Source organism: Vigna angularis, chromosome 1, assembly GCF_016808095.1.
Source record: "Vigna angularis cultivar LongXiaoDou No.4 chromosome 1, ASM1680809v1, whole genome shotgun sequence".
Lineage (NCBI taxonomy): Eukaryota > Viridiplantae > Streptophyta > Magnoliopsida > Fabales > Fabaceae > Vigna > Vigna angularis.
This window is the reverse complement of record NC_068970.1, coordinates 47,044,185-47,065,623: the sequence shown is the minus strand read 5'-3', so window position 1 is coordinate 47,065,623 and position 21,439 is coordinate 47,044,185.

The window sequence follows — 21,439 nt, the reverse complement described above, 5'->3', positions numbered from 1 at the left end:
GGCCCTCAGCGGTGGTTTAGCTTCGAAAGAAGTTGTGTTCTGTGTTTTACTAATGATTAACATCATGTTCTGTGGTTTTGTATTTGTGTTTGAATGTAGGAATGACATCCTCTTCAGGAAAGAGATTGAAAACCATGGCAACCAAGAGAAAGGAAAAGGAACCAGAGCGACCCCAATCTAGCAGGTTCCTCTCTAGGAAACATGAGAAGCACTTTAGGGTGGTTCAGGACAGGAGACTTCTGATGGAGAGAAAGGTTGGAATGATACCTAACTTTGCTCCTCAATTTGGAGAGCAAGTGTTAGGGAATGATTAGGGAAAGCTATCCACTTATCCTGCACCTGCCAACATAGCTGTAGTAAAGGAATTTTACACCAATGCAAAGAAGATTGGTGATTATCCAGCTGAGAATTATTTGGGCTATGTCAGAGGCCATGCTATCAGGTATGATCCTGATTCTATCAACAACTTCCTGGATACTGTGTGGGCTGGTGAGCAATGCCAGTTTGCACTTTGCATGGAGGAAGGTGCTGATTATGAGGATGTGGAAAGAGTGCTGTGTATACCTGGAGGACACTTCCAAAGAAATAGATCTGGCTCAGTGGTTAACATTAGGAGGACGGATTTGACTCCTCTTGCAAAGTATTGGATGGCATTTTCTCATGCCAACATTCAGCCATGTTCACATGTGTCAGATATTACTCTCAGCAGGGCACTATTCATCTACTGTGCTATCAGAAATTTAAATGTTAATATTGGGCAGGTGATAGCTGATGAAATTAGTGTATGTGCTAACACCTCAAACAACAAAGCACCACTAGGACATCCTTCTTTGATTACTCACCTTTGCAAGCTAGCTGGGGTGGATACTTCTGTTCCACCATTTGAGAGGCCAAGAAAAGCTATTGATGAGGCCTATTACAGACAGTACTGTGGAGGTGAGGATGCTGCTCAGCCAGTTCCACCACGCCGTGCTCGTAGAGAGAGAGGGCCAACACAGAGCCAGACATCTGCTGAGACACATGAAGCAGAACCATTCCAAATGAGGGACATGTATATGTCTCTTATAGGTGCTCAGTGTCAGTCCATTCACAGAGGGCAAGTGGCCACTGCTGAGATGATTGTGGGGATGTATGATACACCTCCAGCCCACAGGTGGACTATGGATGAATTCCATAATGTGGTAGCTTGGCCAGAGGAGCCAATGCAAGGAGGAGGAGCTGGAGCAGCTGAAGCTTCAGCTAGAGAGATGGAAGAAGATGAAGCTGATGATGATGATGCATTTGAAGATGATGAAGATGAGGAGGAAGAGGAAGATACAGAGGACAGCTCAGACTGATGAGGAGCTGAGATAGCATTTACTGATGAATGCTATCATATGATTATGCTTTTGTGGTTTAAGTTTTCTGAACTTATTTGTTTTTGTTTTTAGAGTAGGGTTTGATGTACTCTATTGAAAACCTGATTTCTTGTGATGGTTTGCTATTAACTGTGATTGTGTGATAAGTAATGCTGAATGATGCTTATTGATTGATTGATGTTGAGATGATGTGCACATTAAAATACTTATACAGGTGATTCACAAGCTTTGTGAACAAATGCAGGATATTATGATTGTGATTGTGAAATTAAGCAGGATGTGTATGTCAAATGTGAATGAGCTTATATGTGAGGTTTTGAGCTCCAGAGTTTTTGGTATGATTTAATGCTATTACTTTGAAAGCATGAATGACTTTGCCCAGGTTTTATATGATTGAATCAATTGCTTGTTTTGCATCATATGATCAAGGCCGTTTGTTGGAACCCTTTTTATTGGCCAAATTCATAAAGTTAGCCCACTAAAAGAGAACACTCTGTGTTCTATCTTTTGAACCCTTAGCCTTGAACATACACTGAAACCCTTAATTGAAAATCTTTACCTTGAGTTAAGTAGAAGATCTTGTGTGGTATTGTTAAATGTTCAAGTTTGGGGTTGTTCGAAAAAAAATGAAAAGCATTGAGCTAAGAGCTAAAAAGTAAGAATATGCAAAGAAAAAGAAAAGAAAAGAAAAAGAAGTAAAACTCAATGCAAATGCAAAGGCAAAAGAAAGTTGGGAATGAATAAGATGATTGTGTTGTTATGATTCTCTTAACTCAAGGATTTTGCGATCCAGAAAAACCAATTTTCTTGTTAGCCCAGCCACATTATAAGCCATTGAAAAGTCCTTGTGATGATGCATGCTTGTGAATGTTTTTGATTGTGGTAAAATGAAAGGCAAAGTTGATTCATGTGATATTGTGATAGTAGAATGAATGAGTGATTACCTCTTATACACTTGTGTGTGAGTGAAACACTTTATCTAGTGAGGAAATATTCCATGAGCACATGAACATCTATGCTTAATTGATTGATCATTCATGAAAAATAGCATTTGTTGGAATTTAAATGACTTTGTGAACACTAAAGCATGTGCACATCTTGATTGAACTCTTGGTCATAAGTTTGAGTGAAGTTGTTACTTATCTTGAAAAAGAGGATTTTTGAAGGAGTGAACCATCATATGAATTGGTTGGAGATTGAGTTACATCTTGTTTGCTTGAGGACAAGCAAAGTTCTAAGTTTGGGGTTGTGATAACAGTTGAAAAACTGTTATTTTCATGCTTAAAATTGATACTAAAAGCAACCTTTATGCTTAGAAACTAGCTTGAAATCATGCTTTTACTCATATTTTCAGAAATAAGAGAGCTGGACAGGTTTATGCTTGATTTCAGTGTTTTTGTGCAGGTTTTAAGGTGAATTTAGTGAAAGAAGTGAAGAATGAGAGAGATGCAATCAGAAAAGACAACAAAAAGTGCAAAAGAAGAAGCCGCAAGTACCGCTCAGCGGCAGTTTACCGCTGAGCGGCACTCAGGAGCTCACGGGAGGACCGCTGAGGGGCAAAATGGCCGCTGAGGGGAAGAACCGAGCTGACGCACTTACCGCTGAGCGGCACTTTAATGGGCTTGGACCTAATATTTTGTAATTTACGAATGGTATTTAAGCTTTAGGGTTTCCTAGGGTTAGGTATCTTTGGCAGAAACGAGGCAAACACTCTCTCTTCCACCCCTTTGAAGGAGGATCTTGGATGCTGAGGCTTCATCTTCACCTTTTTAGGGTTTATTCTTTCATTCTTTCATTGTAATTCATCTAGGTTCACCATGAATATGGTGAACTAAACTCTGTATGTTTGTTGGGGAATCAATGTAATCTTGTGAAGCTCTCATATATGGAATCTGTTTTTAGATCTTTTAATTAAGATTTATGCTTTCTTTCATCATTAGTTAGGGTTTTTCCTCTTTGCTTAATGCTTGCATTGTTTAACTCATTCGATGCATGATTATTGGTTTTGTCGATACGGGAACGTACGGGGAAGTCTAGATCCGGGGAATTTCTCCCAATATGATATTGGTTGTCTTAAGCTCCTGCACTTATGAACTGATCATTAGGAATGCTAGGAATTGTATGAACTCGTGATTAGGGAGAAGCCTTCTAGAAAGGTACTTTAGAGAGTGGCATTAACAATGATGATTTGAATGTTGAATTCCTAAAATATATGAGAGTGGATAAGATGAAATTGAACCCCAACAACATATTCATACATATATTTCATTGAAAGTGTTTATCTTTTGCTTTTTGCCATTGATCAAAACTTCATGCATACATATTTAATTTTCGTCTTTTGCATATAAGATCTCAATTATTTCGTTTGTAAGTTTTAGCTAATCAACAAATCACATAACTAAACTAGGCCATGAGTCCTTTGGGAAGAACGATACTTGGTCCTACCAAGTTTATTACTTGAACGATTCGGTCATACTTGCCGATTGAAAAACAAGTTTGTGACATCATATTTTGGTGCTCATAAATTTGTCCATCACCTGTGAATGTATTTGATTATGGTTAAATGAAAGGCAAAGTTAATTTATGTGACATTGTGATAGTGGAGTGAATGAGTGATTACCTCTTAAACACTTGTGTTTGAGTGAAACACTTTACCTAGTGAGGAAATATTCATTGAGCATATGAACATCCATGTTTAGTTGATTGATCATTCATGAAAAATAGCATTTGTTGGATATTAAGTGACTTTGTGAACACGAAGGCATGTGCACGACTTGATTGAAATCTTTGGCATGAGTTTGATTGAAGTCTTTACTTATCTTGAAAAGAAGATTTTTCAATGAGTAAACCATTATATGGATTGGTAGAAGATTTAGTCACATCTTGTTTGCTTGAGGACAAGCAAAGTTCTAAGTTTGGGGTTGTGATAACAGTTGAAAAACTGTTATTTTCATGCTTAAAATTGATACTAAAAGCAACCTTTAACACTTAGAAACTAGCTTGAAATCATGCTTTTGGTCATAATTTTAGAAATAAGAGAGGTGGACAGGTTTATGCTTGATTTCAGTGTTTTTATGCAGGTTTTAAGGTGAATTTGGTGAAAGAAGTGAAGAAGGATAGAGATGGAATCAGAAAAGACATCAAAAAGTGCAAAAGGAGAAGCCGCAAGTACCGCTCAGCGGCAGTTTACCGCTGAGCGGCACTCAGAAACCCACGTTGGCTCCGCTGAGGGGTGAAAAGGCCGCTGAGGGGAGAAAAACAACTCACGCACTTACCGCTGAGCGGTAGTTTACCGCTGAGCGGCACTATTTTGGGCTTGGGCCTAATTTTCTGTAATTTTAGAATAGTATATAAGCTTTAGGACGTCCTAGGGTTTGTATCTTTTGCGGAGACGAAGCAAACACTCTCTTTTCCACTGATGAGTCAATAATTTCTTGACTTCACCTAGTCTATTGTGCTAGAATTAATCAGGGAATTGTGCTTAAATGTCCGGTATTTTTCCGTTTTTGTTAATTGTGCTTAATTTGACCAGAAATTCTTATTTTAATTAATTTGAATTATCTGAGTTAATTATTTTCATCATTGACTGCAGGAAAATTTTGGAGATACATTTTGGGACATCAGGAAGAATACCAAATGAATTCAAGACTCTCCACATAGACATTTTAGAACTAATTAAATTGTAATTTAGTAGTTTAGAATTTTCGAATCAACTCTTACATTTTGGGTCAATTTTTGGTAAAGTAGAGTAGACCCAAAAGTAGAGATGAGTGATTTGGACCCTAGGGTTTTACTTTTGTGTGGACCCCACCCTCATTAAAGGGGAGACACACGGCCTTTAGGTCAGCCGCCACTTGCCATTTTGCCACTCACTCTCTCGGTCCTTGGTTTTGGAGGCTTTTGTTTTGGAACTTTTTCTTTGGCTAAAAACGCTGTTCAGAAGGAAGCTTTGATTCAATTTCATTTTCTTGCTTTGTCTTGTGCACGCTGTTACGTTTTTACTTTGCCATTTAATTTCATTTTGGCTCATGAAACTTCACTTGGGAAATTTTTTTTTTCTTTCTTTTATGAACAAAAGCTTGTGCACGCCTGATGGACAAATTTATGAACACCAAAATATGATGTCACAAACTTGTTTTTCAATCGGCAAGTATGACCGAATCGTTCAAGTAATAAACTTGATAAGACCAAGTATCGTTCTTCCCAAAGGACTCACGGCCTAGTTTAGTTGTGTGGTTTCTTGATTAACTAAGACTTAAAGACGAAATATTTGGATTTTATATGCAAAAGACGAAAATTAAATATGTATGCATGAAGTTTTGATCAATGGCAAAAGCAAAAGATAAACACTTTCAATGAAATATATGTATGAATATGTTGTTGGGGGTCAATTTCATCTTATCCACTCTCATATATTTTAGGAATTCAACATTCAAATCATCATTGTTAATGCCACTCTCTAAAGTACCTTTCAAGAAGGCTTCTCCCCAATCACGAGTTCATACAATTCCTAGCATTCCTAATGATCAGTTCATAAGTGCAGGAGCTTAACGACAACCAATATAATATTGGGAGAAATTCCCCGGATCTAGACTTCCCCGTACGCGCCCGTATCGACAAAACCAATAATCATGCATCGAATGAGTTAAACAATGCAAGCATTAAGTAAAGAGGAAAAACCCTAACTAATGATAAAAGAAAGCATAGGTCTTAATTAAAAGAAGTAAAAACAAATTTCATATATGAGAGCTTCAAAAGATTACATTGATTCCCCAACAAACATACAGAGTTTAGTTCACCATATTCATGGTGAACCTAGATGAATAACAATGAAAGAATGGAAGATAAAACCCTAGAAAGGTGAAGAGGTAGCCTGAGCATCCAAGATCCTCCTTCAAAGGGGTGGAAGAGAGAGTGTTTGCTTCGTTTCTGCCAAAGATACAAACCCTAGGAAACCCTAAAGCTTATATACTATTTGTAAATTACAGAAAATTAGGCCCAAGCCCAAAAATATTGCCGCTCAACGGTAAACTACCGCTCAGCGGTAAGTGCGTGAGACGTTTCTTCCCCTCAGCGACCATTTTGCCCCTCAGCGGATCTCCCGTAAGCTCCTGAGTGCCGCTCAGCGGTAAACTGCCGCTGAGCGGTAACTTCGGCTTCTCCTTTTGCACTTTTTGATGTCTTTTCTGATTCCATCTCTCTCCTTCTTCACTTCTTTCACCAAATTCACCTTAAAACCTGCACAAAAACACTGAAATCAAGCATAAACCTGTCCAGCTCTCTTATTTATGAAAATATGAGTAAAAGCATGATTTCATGCTAGTTTCTAAGCATAAAGGTTGCTTTTAGTATCAATTTTAAGCATGAAAATAACAGTTTTTCAACTGTTATCACAACCCCAAACTTAGAACTTTGCTTGTCCTCAAGCAAACAAGATGTAACTCAATCTTCTACCAATTCATATGATGGCTCACTTCATTCAAAATTCCTCTTTTCAAGATAAGTAGCAACTTCAATCAAACTTATGACCAAGAGTTAAATCAAGATGTGCACATGCTTTAGTGTTCACAAAGTCATTTAAATTCCAACAAATGCTATTTTTCATGAATGATCAATCAATTAAGCATGGATGTTCATGTGCTTATGGAATATTTCCTCACTAGGTAAAGTGTTTCACTCAACACACAAGTGTATAAGAGGTAATCACTCATTCACTCTACTATCACAATGTCACATGAATCAACTTTGCCTTTCATTTTACCACAATCAAAAACATTCACAAGCATGCATCATCACAAGGACTTTTCAATGGCTTATAATGTGGCTGGGCTAACAAGAAAATTGGTTTTTTCTGGATCACAAAATCCTTGAGTTAAGAGAATCATAACAACACAATCATTCTTATTCATTCCCAACTTTCTTTTGCCTTTGCATTGAGCTTTGCTTCTTTTTCTTTGCATATTCTTACTTTTTAGCTCTTAGCTCAATGCTTTTCCTTTTTCATGTTTTCCAAACAACCCCAAACTTGAACATTTAATAATACCACACAAGATCTTCTACTTAACTCAAGGTAAAGATTTTCAATCAAGGGTTTCAGTGTATGTTCAAGGCTAAGGGTTCAAAGGATAGAACACAAAGTGTTCTCTTTTAGTGGGCTAACTTTATGAATTTGGCCAATAAAAAGGGTTCCAACAAACGGCCTTGATCACATGATGCAAAACAAGCAATTGATTCAATCATAGAAAACCTGGGCAAAATCATTCATGTTTCCAAAGTAATAGCATTCAATCAATAACAACTCTGGAGCTCAAAACCTCACATATAAGCTCATTCACATTTGACATACACATCCTACTTAATTTCACAATCACAATCATAATATCATGCATTTGTTCACAAAGCTTGTGAATCACCTATATAAGAATTTTAATGTGCACATCATCTCAACATCAATCAATCAATAAGCATCATCAAGCATTACTTATCACACAATCACAGTTAATAGCAAACCATCATAACAAACCAGGTGTCCAATAGAGTACATCAAACCCTAATCTAAAAACAAAAACAAATAAGTTCAGAAAACTTAAACCAACAAAAGCATAAGCATATGATAGCATTCATCAGTAAATGCTATCTCAGCTCCTCATCAGTCTGAGCTGTCCTCTGTATCTTCCTCTTCCTCCTCATCTTCATGATCTTCAAATGCCTCATCATCATCAACTTCATCTTCTTCCATCTCTCTAGCTGAAGGTTCAGCTGCTTCAGCTCCTCCTCCATGCATTGGCTCCTCTGGCCAAGCTACCACATTCTGGAATTCATCCATAGTCCACCTGTGGGCTGGAGGTGTATCATACATCCCCACAATCATCTCAGCAGTGGCCACCTGTCCTCTGTGAATGGACTGCAACTGAGCACCTATAAGAGACATATACATGTCCCTCATCTGGAATGGTTCTGCTTCATGTGTCTCAGCAGATGTCTGGCTCTGTGCTGGCCCTCTCTCTCTACGAGCACGGCGTGGTGGAACTGGCTGAGCTGCTTCCTCACCTCCACAATACTGTCTGTAATAAGCCTCATCAATAGCTTTTCTTGGCCTCTCAAATGGTGGAACAGAAGTGTCCACCCCAGCTATCTTGCAAAGGTGAGTGATCAAGGAGGGATGTCCTAGTGGTGCTTTGTTGTTTGAGGTATTGGCGCACACACTAATCTCATCAGCTATCACTTGCCCAATATTAACATTTAAGTTTCTGATAGCACAGTATGTGAATAGTGCCCTGCTGAGAGTAATATCTGACACATGAGAACATGGCTGAATGTTAGCATGAGAAAATGCCATCCAATACTTTGCAAGAGAAGTCAAATCTGTCCTCCTAATGTTAACCACTGAGCCAGATCTATTTCTTTGGAAGTGTCCTCCAGGTATACACAGTACTCTCTCCACATGCTCATAATCAGCACCTTCCTCCATGCAAAGAGCAAACTGGCATTGCTCACCAGCCCACACAGTGTCCAGGAAGTTATTGATAGAATCAGGATCATACCTGATAGCATGGCCTCTGACATAGCCCAAATAATTCTCAGCTGGATAATCACCAATCTTCTTTGCATTGGTGTAAAATTCCTTTACCACAGCTATGTTGGCAGGTGTAGGATAGGTGGCTAGCTTTCCCCAGTCATTCCCTAACACTTGCTCTCCAAATTGAGGAGCAAAGTTAGGTATCATTCCAACCTTTCTTTCCATCAGGAGTCTCCTGTCCTGAACCACCCTAAAGTGCTTCTCATGTTTCCTAGAGAGGAACCTGCTAGATTGGGGTTGCTCTGGTTCCTTTTCCTTTCTCTTGGTTGCCATGGTTTTCAATCTCTTTCCTGAAGAGGATGCCATTCCTACATTCAAACACAAATACAAAACCACAGAACATGATGTTAATCATTAGTAAAACACAGAACACAACTCCTTTCGAAGCTAAACCACCGCTGAGGGCCAGAATTTCCCCTCAGCGCCACCAGTGCCATAGTCCAAAACGCAAAAATTCAAGAAAACTCAGGTCTGGCAGAGTGCCGCTCAGCGGCAGTTTACCCCTGAGCGGTAACTCTGCAGAGTTTTGAAAAATCTCTCTTAAAGCTGTCCTAACTCCACCCAAATGCAATTTTCAGTTTTCCAGTCCATAATCATGCAGTTTAATCGGTTCAAACATCAAATATATCATCAAATCATGCATAGAAATCAAAACCCCTAAATATTCATGCTTTGACAATCACATTCAAATCAAGAACCCTAGAATGAACAAAATGCTTTTTACTTACTTGGGTGGAGATACTAGATGCAATGAGAATGCTTCCAAGCTAGAATGCTCTCTTCCAACCCCAAACTTTGATGGCACACTAGTGAAAAAGTGAGTGGAAGAGAAATTTTCTTAAGAGGGAAGAGTGAAAAGATGTGGAAAACCTTGGAGAAGGTATGTGGGAGTGTTTGTGCAGAGAAGAGCCTGAAAGAATGAGCATATGCGCACCTTACGGTATACAAATACCCTAATGGGCTTGAGTCCCGCTGAGGGGAAACTAAAGCCCATCTGCGAGAGTACCGCTCAGCGGTAAGTTGCCGCTCAGCGGCACTTTCGTGATGTGCTCTTCTCCTTCTTTTCTTAACCTATGTGCCTCCTAGACATGCCCCTCACTAGTTCCCTGCAATTCAATGTTTAAAATACTTATGCAAACCCTATTATGCAACTAAAATGAAACAAACAAAAACAATTTATCAACTGGGTTGCTGATACGACTGTCGCGGTCATACAAATTTGATACACGAAATTAATGCAGTATATTACTAGGAAGTGACTCCTAGGTCGTCTCACAAGGACCAATTTTTGGGTTTCAGTCTCAGATTTTTTACACGAAGTGGGGGGTGTTTTGTGGATGTTTTTGTTGAAAATAAGATAAATTAGACTTGAAATTAAATAACACAGAATTTAAAACGCTGAAATAAATTTAAAAGACAATAAAAACTGAACAATGAAAGATAGTAAAAATGGAACAGTAATTATGCAGAAACGGTAAAAACATTGTAATTAAAATTTACCAAAAGTATCCATAAAAATAAACGGTAAAAACAACGTCTGAAAATAAGATGACCAGAAAAATACATTGACAGAATTTTAACGCTTTAGAAAATACTAAACGGTAAAAAATAAAAGAGACAATAAAATTAAAAGTACTGAACTGAAAATAAAATTTAGGAAAAGAAGACTTGAAATTAAAATGTTTCAACAGATGAAAACGAAAATGATCAAATTAATGTAACACGCATTCAGAAATAAAATTGTACACTGAAAAATAAAAACACAGAGAGCTTACGGGAAGGAAGAGGCGAGAGCCTCCTCCCAGTCGTGGATGCTATCCTAAACTACACTAAAATCTTCTCTAAAATCTAATACCCATTCTTTGCTGCTTGTGGTGGTTTTATAACAAAAAAAATCTGAACCCGTGAGTTTCCAGTAAAAACCGTGACCTTCTTTTGATTCAATGTGGTCCCCTCCAAAATGCTGCTGCCCAAGCTGCTTGATTGTTCAGGCCGTGATTGTGGCTTCTTCATCCACCTCCATATTTGTTGCCAACTTCTCTGCAGATGGGGAACCCTTTCTCACTTCCATGTTGTCCATCACGTGCACATCCATTCTCTGAACATTCCAGTCATCACCACCTTTTTGCTGCTGGAAACGTGAATGGGTTGGAGCTGCACCTTCGTGCTTCCATTTTCGCTCCAAGCTCCTGGACTGGACGGTGAACTGCTGGATGGGTTCTTCGTGCACTACTGCTTTGTTGCTGAATGATCCGTGTGCATGGTGGACCGTCTCCAGCTGCTGGATGAAGATCTCTGGATGCATGGAGGCTGGACGTGAAGCTGTAGCAACATCACTTGGATGTGAGCTGCTGGATTGTGAAGGGCTTGAACGCTGGATACTTCTCGTGCTGCACCAGGCCGTGAGCTTCCCAAGATGGAGATCAAAATCTAAAAGCTTCTGTGGAATAGGAGAGCACACATAAAACAAATCTGCATATCTCTTTTCAAACCAAAGTGGGCCATTTGCTTTCTTCAAAGATGGTGGGTGCTCTTTCTCCAAGACCAAACCGTCACCAAACTACACCAATTGAGTGGAGTGGAATAGCACAACATGCAGACATCTCTTCAAGCAAAGTGAGATTTCTTTTGTGTGGAGCCGTGACACCACTCCCTTTAATAATAAAATTCAGCACATATGGGAGCTGCTCTCATGCACGTGAGCTTTCAAATTGGTGGCCCCCTTCTTCCATCGGCTTACATATTTAAAAAGAATTCTCCAATCTCCCATTTGATTCCAACATGCATTATATAAAATGAATTATTCATGGGTCCCATTGGAAGATGACTACCGTGAGTGGGAATTGTGGCAGCTCACTTGCATAGAAAAATCACATGTGTTACCTATATAACCGTAAGCTTCATTTCAAAGTGGCCCCTCCATGGTTGCAATGGCCGAACGTGAACTAACAAGTGGTGACCCTTTTTTATTGTTCACGGCTTTACTACATTCTCTTTAAGCCAAACCGAAATTCTCCAATCCTAGGTGGCACTCCTACTTTTTGTTCCATGTATGCTTGCCAAAATGAATTGTCCATGTAGTGGTTTGATGCTTGTGACCTTTCACCAAATGCTGGACTTTACTCCAATTCAAATGCAGACGTGAGTGCTTCTTCCAAATAAACAGAGAGTGTGCAAATGAAATTTTTTCAAAATGTCTCAAAATATTATCCAACAATTTTCCTGTAAATAATTAATCTCAGATAATTCAAATTAATTAAAATTAGAATTACTGGTCAATTTAAGAACAATTAGTGAAAACGGGAAAATATCAGACATTTAAGCACAATTCCCTGATTAATTCTAGTACAATAAACTAAGTGAAGTGAAGAAAATATTGATTCATCAGTTGCCTCCCAGGTAGCGCTTGTTTAACGTCACGAGCCTGACCCAAAATCCACCAACACCCATCAGTAGGTGTTACAAACTTACCAACACCCATCAGTAGGTGCTACAAACTGAGTATCCTTAAGTAGATACTTAACCACCTAGCATCCTTCAGTAGATGCTATATCCAACAAAATATTTACAAAAATAATGTCCACAGATTAAAAGTTACAAAACCAAAATCAAAATCAAAAGTTTTTAAATCACTGGGTTGCCTCCCAGCAAGCGCTCTTTTAACGTCATTAGCTTGACCCAATAAAGCTCATGTTCCATCTTCTTTTTCTTCTTTTTACTAAACTTCTTCAGAAATTTGATCAAACCGGGAACCTGTTGCAGTGTCTCAATCATAGGAACTTTAATCTCCAATTTCTTGAAGATATCCATAAAGCACTTAAATTTCTTTTCCTTCCTATGATTCTTCTTTAGATGAGGATGGGATTTTTCATATGATTCCTTCTTCTTTCCTCTCATCTTCTTTTTCTTACGCTTTCTCTCCCCAAATTTTCTCTTTTTCTTTTCTTTTATTTTTTTCTTCCCTTCTCTTTTTCTCCTCAACTTCTATATTTTCACACAAATTTTCTTTTTCTCTTCTCTCTCAACCACTTCTTTTTCTTTTTCTTCATCTTTATCTTTCTCACTCAACTCTTCTTTCTCTTTTCTCTCTACCCTTTCCTCATCTCCCTCTAATTTTTCCTCATCAAGAATCTTGTCACTTTCAGTGATAATGACTTGCCCTTCCTCCTTAAGGTTAACTTCAGTATTAACATCATCATTCAGTCTCTGACTGATGTAACGAAGTTGCATCTCCATTCTTTTACATGATTCTTCAATGCTTTTCTGAGTAGAGTCGGAATTTTTCAAAAATCGTTGAAGGGTGTCCTCCAACCTATCCAAACTTCCTGATAGAAAGGGTTGTTGCTGCCATTGTTGTTGTGGTTGGTTCTCAAATTGTCCAGCAACTTGCCAAAATTGGCTTTGATCCATGCTTGAGTGAGGTTCCCACCAGTGGTTGAGATTACTTTGGTAGAATTGAGTGCCCATATAGTTAAATTCTTGACCAAATTGCATTCTGCAGACATTAGGCACAAAACCCTAAAAACAATTGTTAGCACAAAAAGATATAGGAGAAGATATAAGATTCAGAGAATAAAATAAAATAAAAATAAAACAGAAAATAAAATCAAATAAAATAAAAACAGAAATTCAAATTTAATGTCAAAGATAATCAATAATCACACAAATTAACCAGTTAAACCACGAGTCCCCGGCAACGGCGCCAAAAACTTTATGACAAATTTATGAACACCGAAATACGGCGCCACAAACTTGTTGAACAATCGGCAAGTGTGACCGAATCGTTTCAAGTAATAAACTCGGTAAGACCAAGTATCGTTCTCCTAAAGGACTCACGGCCTAGTTTAGTTATGTGATTCGTTGATTATTTAAGACTTAAGAACGAAATAAGTGGAATTTAATATGCAAAACAGAAAATATACATGTATGCATGAGTTTTGATCAATGGCTAAAACAAAATACAAACACTTCAATGGAATATATGGATGAGTATGTTGTTGGGGTTATCAATTTCATCTTATCCACTCTCATATATTTTAGGAATTCAACATTCTTTTCATCATTGTTAATGTCACTCTCTAAATTACCTTGCAAGAAGGCCTATCCCTAATTACGAGTTCATACAATTCCTAGCATTCCTAATAATTAGTTCTTTTAGTGCAGGAGCTTAACGACAACCAATATACTATTGGGAGAAATTCCCCGGATCTAGACTTCCCTGTACGTTCCCGTATCGACAAAATCAATAATCATGCATTGAATGAGTTAAACAAAGCAAGCATTGAGCAAAGAGGAAAAACCCTAACTACTGATGAAAGAAAGCATAGGTCTTAAATATAAGATGTAAAAACAAATTCCATATATGAGAGTTTCACAAGACTACATTGATTCCCCAACAACAATACAAGGTTTAGTTCACCATATTCATGGTGAATCTAGATGAACAATAATGAAAGAATGAAAGAGATAGAAAAACCCTAGAATGAGAAGAGGAGAGCTGTCACCATCTCCCAATCTACCCCCAAGGGGTGAAAAGTGTGTTTCTGCTTCCTCCCAGCCAAAGATACAAACCCTAGGACGTGCAAGTCCTTAAATAGGGCATAAAAATAACATAAAACAAGTCCAAGCCCATAAAAACAAAAGAAAACCGGTCCAAGCCCACTTAGAATGGCGCTCAGCGGTATTTTACCGTTGAGCGGTAATACCACATGATCCATTTTGCCCCCAACTGCTGTTTTTGCCCCTCAGCGGTGATTTTGGCACCTGAAAAGTGCCGCTCAGCGGTATTTTACCGCTCAGCGCCACTCGGTCACACTTTTTCTGCGTTCTGGTTGATTTTTCAGCATTCTGGTTCACTGAATGACTTTTCTGGTTGACTGGTTGACTTTTCTGGTTGACTGGTTGACTTTTCTGGTTTCTGGTTGACTTTTCAGCACTCCAATCATTCGGTACTTCAATTCTTCTTTCAAATCATTCAATTAGCCTACAAAATCAAGGGAATCTTGCACAAAACAATTAAATTCACTTTCAACTCTCTTATTCACAAAACTAAAGCAAAAATATGAGTTCAAACTAGTTTCTAAGTCTTAAAGGTTGCTTTTAGTATCAATTTTAAGCATAAAAATAACAGTTTTTCAACCATTATCACAACCCCAAACTTAAAACTTTGCTTGTCCTCAAGCAAACAAGATGTAACTGAATCTTTCATCTATCCATATAATGGTTCACCACATTCAAAAATCCTTCTTTCAAGATAAGTAAATACTCAATTTAGCTCATCATCAAGACTTCAATCAAGATGTGCACATGCTTTTAGTGATCACTCAAACACATACTATCCAACAAATGCTATTTTCAATCAACGGCGCCAAAAACTTGATGGACAAATTTATGAACACCAAAATATGATGTCACAAACTTGTTTTTCAATCGGCAAGTATGACCGAATCGTTCAAGTAATAAACTTGGTAAGACCAAGTATCGTTCTTCCCAAAGGACTCACGGCCTAGTTTAGTTGTGTGGTTTCTTGATTAACTAAGACTTAAAGACGAAATATTTGGATTTTATATGCAAAAGACGAAAATTAAATATGTATGCATGAAGTTTTGATCAATGGCAAAAGCAAAAGATAAACACTTTCAATGAAATATATGTATGAATATGTTGTTGGGGGTCAATTTCATCTTATCCACTCTCATATATTTTAGGAATTCAACATTCAAATCATCATTGTTAATGCCACTCTCTAAAGTACCTTTCAAGAAGGCTTCTCCCCAATCACGAGTTCATACAATTCCTAGCATTCCTAATGATCAGTTCATAAGTGCAGGAGCTTAACGACAACCAATATAATATTGGGAGAAATTCCCCGGATCTAGACTTCCCCGTACGCGCCCGTATCGACAAAACCAATAATCATGCATCGAATGAGTTAAACAATGCAAGCATTAAGCAAAGAGGAAAAACCCTAACTAATGATAAAAGAAAGCATAGGTCTTAATTAAAAGAAGTAAAAACAAATTCCATATATGAGAGCTTCAAAAGATTACATTGATTCCCCAACAAACATACAGAGTTTAGTTCACCATATTCATGGTGAACCTAGATGAATAACAATGAAAGAATGGAAGATAAAACCCTAGAAAGGTGAAGAGGTAGCCTGAGCATCCAAGATCCTCCTTCAAAGGGGTGGAAGAGAGAGTGTTTGCTTCGTTTCTGCCAAAGATACAAACCCTAGGAAACCCTAAAGCTTATATACTATTCGTAAATTACAGAAAATTAGGCCCAAGCCCAAAAATATTGCCGCTCAGCGGTAAGTGCGTGAGACGTTTCTTCCCCTCAGCGGCCATTTTGCCGCTCAGCGGTAAACTGCCGCTGAGCAGTAACTTCGGCTTCTCCTTTTGCACTTTTTGATGTCTTTTCTGATTCCATCTCTCTCCTTCTTCACTTCTTTCACCAAATTCACCTTAAAACCTGCACAAAAACACTGAAATCAAGCATAAACCTGTCCAGCTCTCTTATTTCTGAAAATATGAGTAAAAGCATGATTTCAAGCTAGTTTCTAAGCATAAAGGTTGCTTTTAGTATCAATTTTAAGCATGAAAATAACAGTTTTTCAACTGTTATCAACGCCGGAGATTTTTCTTCAATTTCTTCTCACTTTCTTTGATAGAGGATGCTGATTTACTTTATTGGAAGCTTGCACACGGATGCTGTTATGTTTCAATTGGCTATTAATTTCATTTTTGGGGCATGAAGCTTGAGTGAAGTTTCGGTCATCCAGGTCCAGTAAGAGAGGCACACGTTTACGCTGGATTCAATTTTGGAAGAGAGGGCTGATTTCTATTGAAGTTTAATGTTGAGATGGAAGGAAGCACACGGAGGCAGCGGAGCGCGCTGTGACGTCCAGTAGGAAGCTCAATTTTATTTTCTTTCTTTGGAAGCTCTCGGACGCGGAGAATCGGAGAAGCACGTTCAGGCAGCGCATGAAATGAGTTACACACATTTAATTTTCTTTATAAGCATGAAAGATGGTGCACGCTGATTCATGGGAGAGAAGAGCACGCTGTTACGTTCGACGGGAAGTGGATGCAGAGGCAGAATGAAATGGAGGCAAGTGGTTGAATGTAGTAGGTGAAGTGGTGTGCACGGTGACGGCTGGAAGCAAGAAGCGTGTGGTGTCAAGTTGAGAATGAAGCACTTGGTGTCACGTTGGAAGCAATACACAGGCATTGAAGAGGAAATAAGTGCTAACTATCACGGTTGATGGACAAATTTATGAACACCAAAATATGATGTCACAAACTTGTTTTTCAATCGGCAAGTATGACCGAATCGTTCAACTAATAAACTTGGTAAGACCAAGTATCGTTCTTCCCAAAGGACTCACGGCCTAGTTTAGTTGTGTGGTTTCTTGATTAACTAAGACTTAAAGACGAAATATTTGGATTTTATATGCAAAAGACGAAATTCAAATATGTATGCATGAAGTTTTGATCAATGGCAAAAGCAAAAGATAAACACTTTCAATGAAATATATGTATGAATATGTTGTTGGGGGTCAATTTCATCTTATCCACTCTCATATATATTAGGAATTCAACATTCAAATCATCATTGTTAATGCCACTCTCTAAAGTACCTTTCAAGAAGGCTTCTCCCCAATCACGAGTTCATACAATTCCTAGCATTCCTAATGATCAGTTCATAAGTGCAGCAGCTTAACGACAACCAATATAATATTGGGAGAAATTCCCCGGATCTAGACTTCCCCGTACGCGCCCGTATCGACAAAACCAATAATCATGCATCGAATGAGTTAAACAATGCAAGCATTAAGCAAAGAGGAAAAACCCTAACTAATGACAAAAGAAAGCATAGGTCTTAATTAAAAGAAGTAAAAACAAATTCCATATATGAGAGCTTCAAAAGATTACATTGATTCCTCAACAAACATACAGAGTTTAGTTCACCATATTCATGGTGAACCTAGATGAATAACAATGAAAGAATGGAAGATAAAACCCTAGAAAGGTGAAGAGGTAGCCTGAGCATCCAAGATCCTCCTTCAAAGGGGTGGAAGAGAGAGTGTTTGCTTCGTTCCAGCCAAAGATACCAACCCTAGGAAACCCTAAAGCTTATATACTATTCGTAAATTACAGAAAATTAGGCCCAAGCCCAAAAATAGTGCCGCTAAGCGGTAAACTACCGCTCAGCGGTAAGTGCGTGAGACGTTTCTTCCCCTCAGCGGCCATTTTGCCCCTCAGCGGTCCTCCCGTGAGCTCCTGAGTGCCGCTCAGCGGTAAACTGCCGCTGAGCGGTAACTTCGGCTTCTCCTTTTGCACTTTTTAATATCTTTTCTGATTCCATCTCTCTCCTTCTTCACTTCTTTCACTAAATTCACCTTAAAACCTGCACAAAAACACTGAAATCAAGCATAAACCTGTCCAACTCTCTTATTTCTGAAAATATGAATAAAAGCATGATTTCAAGCTAGTTTCTAAGTATAAAGGTTGCTTTTAGTATCAATTTTAAGCATGAAAATAACAGTTTTTCAACTGTTATCAACGGTCTGGAGAAGGAAGCAACACACTTTTCATTTTAAAAATCCCGAGATGGAGATTGAGAGGTGAAGTGGTGTGCACGTGGACGTGTGAGGGAAATAGATGAAGAGAAGATTAGGTGGGAGTCTAGATGATGGGACGTTTGGCAGCAGAAGCTCATTTCTTTTCTAACTTGGAGAAAGGTGTCACGGGAATGAGGAGCGGATAGGTGCTGCACGAAGAATGGATGGAGCAAAGGGCATTTGGATTTAGCTTAGTAGGTGGCAGCTTGTTACGTTTAGAGGAGGAGAAATGATTATTTTTCTTTAAAGAAAAGTAGCTTTGCTTTTGATTTATGGAATGAGAAGTAGATTAGGTAGAAGAGTGGTGTCACGGCTGGAAGTAGAAGGCAGCTGTCACGTTTTGGGAAGAGGAGAAAGTTGATTTGAAAGTGCTGCTGGATGAGAAAGGCTACCCCACTTTCATTTTTGGAATTAATACTTTGCAGGTTTATTTTCTTTGAGAAATGAAGAAGTGATTTAATATGAGAAGCAATTCATTTAAGAAGTAGTGTGTGTTGTCACGGCAGGGGAGGAAATTAGTTTGGCTGACTTGGTTTTCTTGGAGAATGAAGCACATGAGTCACGGTTAATGGGAGAGAAAAATTTATTTTCTTTTATTTCTTTTGCCTAAGAATGGTTTGCATTATAGGTTGAATTGATTTTCTTCTTTTGGGTGGTGAATTGTGTTTGGATATTTATTTGTTGCAATGTTCAGTTTAATGTTTTCATGCACTGGAATACCGTCAATCATGTTTAGTTGTGTTTAATTTCCATTTTAATTTAAGTTCAATTACAGTCACAAACCTTTCACAAACCCCCCCCCCCCCCCCCCCCCCCCCCACTTCGTGTTTGATCTGAGACTCGAACCACAATTTGGTCCTTGAGAGACGACCTAGGAGTCACTTCCTAGTACTATAATGCATTCTTTTATGCAATCAAATTTTGTGTGAGGTGCGACCCTCTCATCAAAATGGCGCCGTTGCCGGGGACCAACGGTTCGGTCTTAGGTCTTTTGTTGTGTTAGTGTGTGTTGTGTTTTGCCTTGTCTTGTGATGTGATGTTCTGTTTTGTGTGTGCGCGTTGCATGTTAAATTGTGACGTGTTTTGTTTGTTTCGTAATTTTCAGTATTTTCTTTTTCCATGTCTACCTATTTTGATTTTGTGAATACTGCTTATTCTGCCTGTGCCTTTGATTATGATTCTCCTTCTGCATCTAACTCTGATATTGCTTCTCATGCACATTCTGCTGATTTTTATGTTGAGAACTATATGGCTCATCCTCAATTTCCTGAGAGCGCTCCTCGTGAGCCGGTTCCACCTACAAAGGATGATATTCATTGTGTTCTAAGCACTGGACTGATATATTTGCTCCCTAAGTTTCATGGTTTTGCAGGAGAATGCCCACATAGACATTTGGAGGAGTTCCACATCATGTGCTCTTCACTGAAGCCTCCACATGTCCCTCTTGATCACATTTTCTTGGGGGCATTTCCGCATTCATTACAAGGAGCAGCTAAGGATTGGAAAGACTCTCTTCCTCTAAGATCCGTTACCGATTGGGGATATCTTGAGCATCAGTTTCTGAGCAAATTCTCCCCTGTGCAGTATGGTTACAGCAACGATCTTGGATGGAATGATCCTAACCTGGGATGGCATAGTACTCCACAACATCATTATCAAGAACCACCATTCCAGAGTACTTGTATGTTTCCACCAGTCCAGCAAAACCAGAGTCAGCAATATGATGCTCCTGCCCACATAGCTCCTCAGCCTTCTACTTCTGAGCCTACATTGAAGGAGTTATTGGAGCAAATGACCATGCAAAACCTTTCGTTCATGCAAGAGACCAGAGCATCCATTCAGAGTTTGAATGATCAGATAGGGCAGATGGCCACTCAACTCACTGAGGAACAGTCTCAAGATTCAGAGTTACCATTTCAGACTGTTCAGATTCCTGATGATGATGATAGTGGCATCAACATAGAAGATGGGGAGAAGAGTCATGAGCTTACTACTGTGCCATCTACTTTCCCATCGTCCTATGTCCCTACCCTTGCACCTGAGGAGACTGATGAATATTTTGAGGAGCAGGCAGAAATAAGTAGTAATTCTGAACCAGGTAGACCACCTTCATTTTCCCACACTCTACCAATCTTCAAGGAAGTGGAGGTAAACATACCTAATTTTGACTATGTTGTTGATGATTATCCTTTTAATGATTATGCTGTTGATAGGTATGTTGGTGATTGTATTGTTGATGAGTCTGTTTTTAATTCTTCCTCTCTGCATGATGAGAACCAATTTTTGATATCAAATTCGTATGTTTATTCTCCATGCATTGAACATGAATCTGAGTCTGTGGTTGATATTGTTTCTGAATTTGAAATTGATTCATGTTCTGAGAGTTTATCTGTTGTTCAACCTGTTACACTGGGATTGGGTGTTATACCCCTGTGTGTCAATTCTTTGGAGCCACAATGTACTAACCGTGCTGCAGGAGGTACATATGAATTTGACCAACATGCACCCCTAGTGGAAGACAAGGGTGCTTACATACACAATAGTTTGAAGATCAATAGGCACCGGCTGAACCCGCTCATCAACAATCACTTCTTAGATCCAGCTGTGGATGATATCTCCCTGCTAGATCAAATCTGGAGGATGAAGCAATTCTTCCTCACAACTTCCTTGCTGGATCTTGTGGTGGAAGACATCTCCCTAGCAGTCCAAAATTGGCAACTGCCACCATGACCAGGCGAGTTTTCTTTCTCTCTTCTCCCCCTTTCCCTACTTTTATTGCACTTGTCCATGATTTGTTCACTGTTCTGATTTCTGATCTTATACTTATGACACATTGAGGACACTGTGTAGTTTAAGTGTGGTCTATTGGGGGAGATT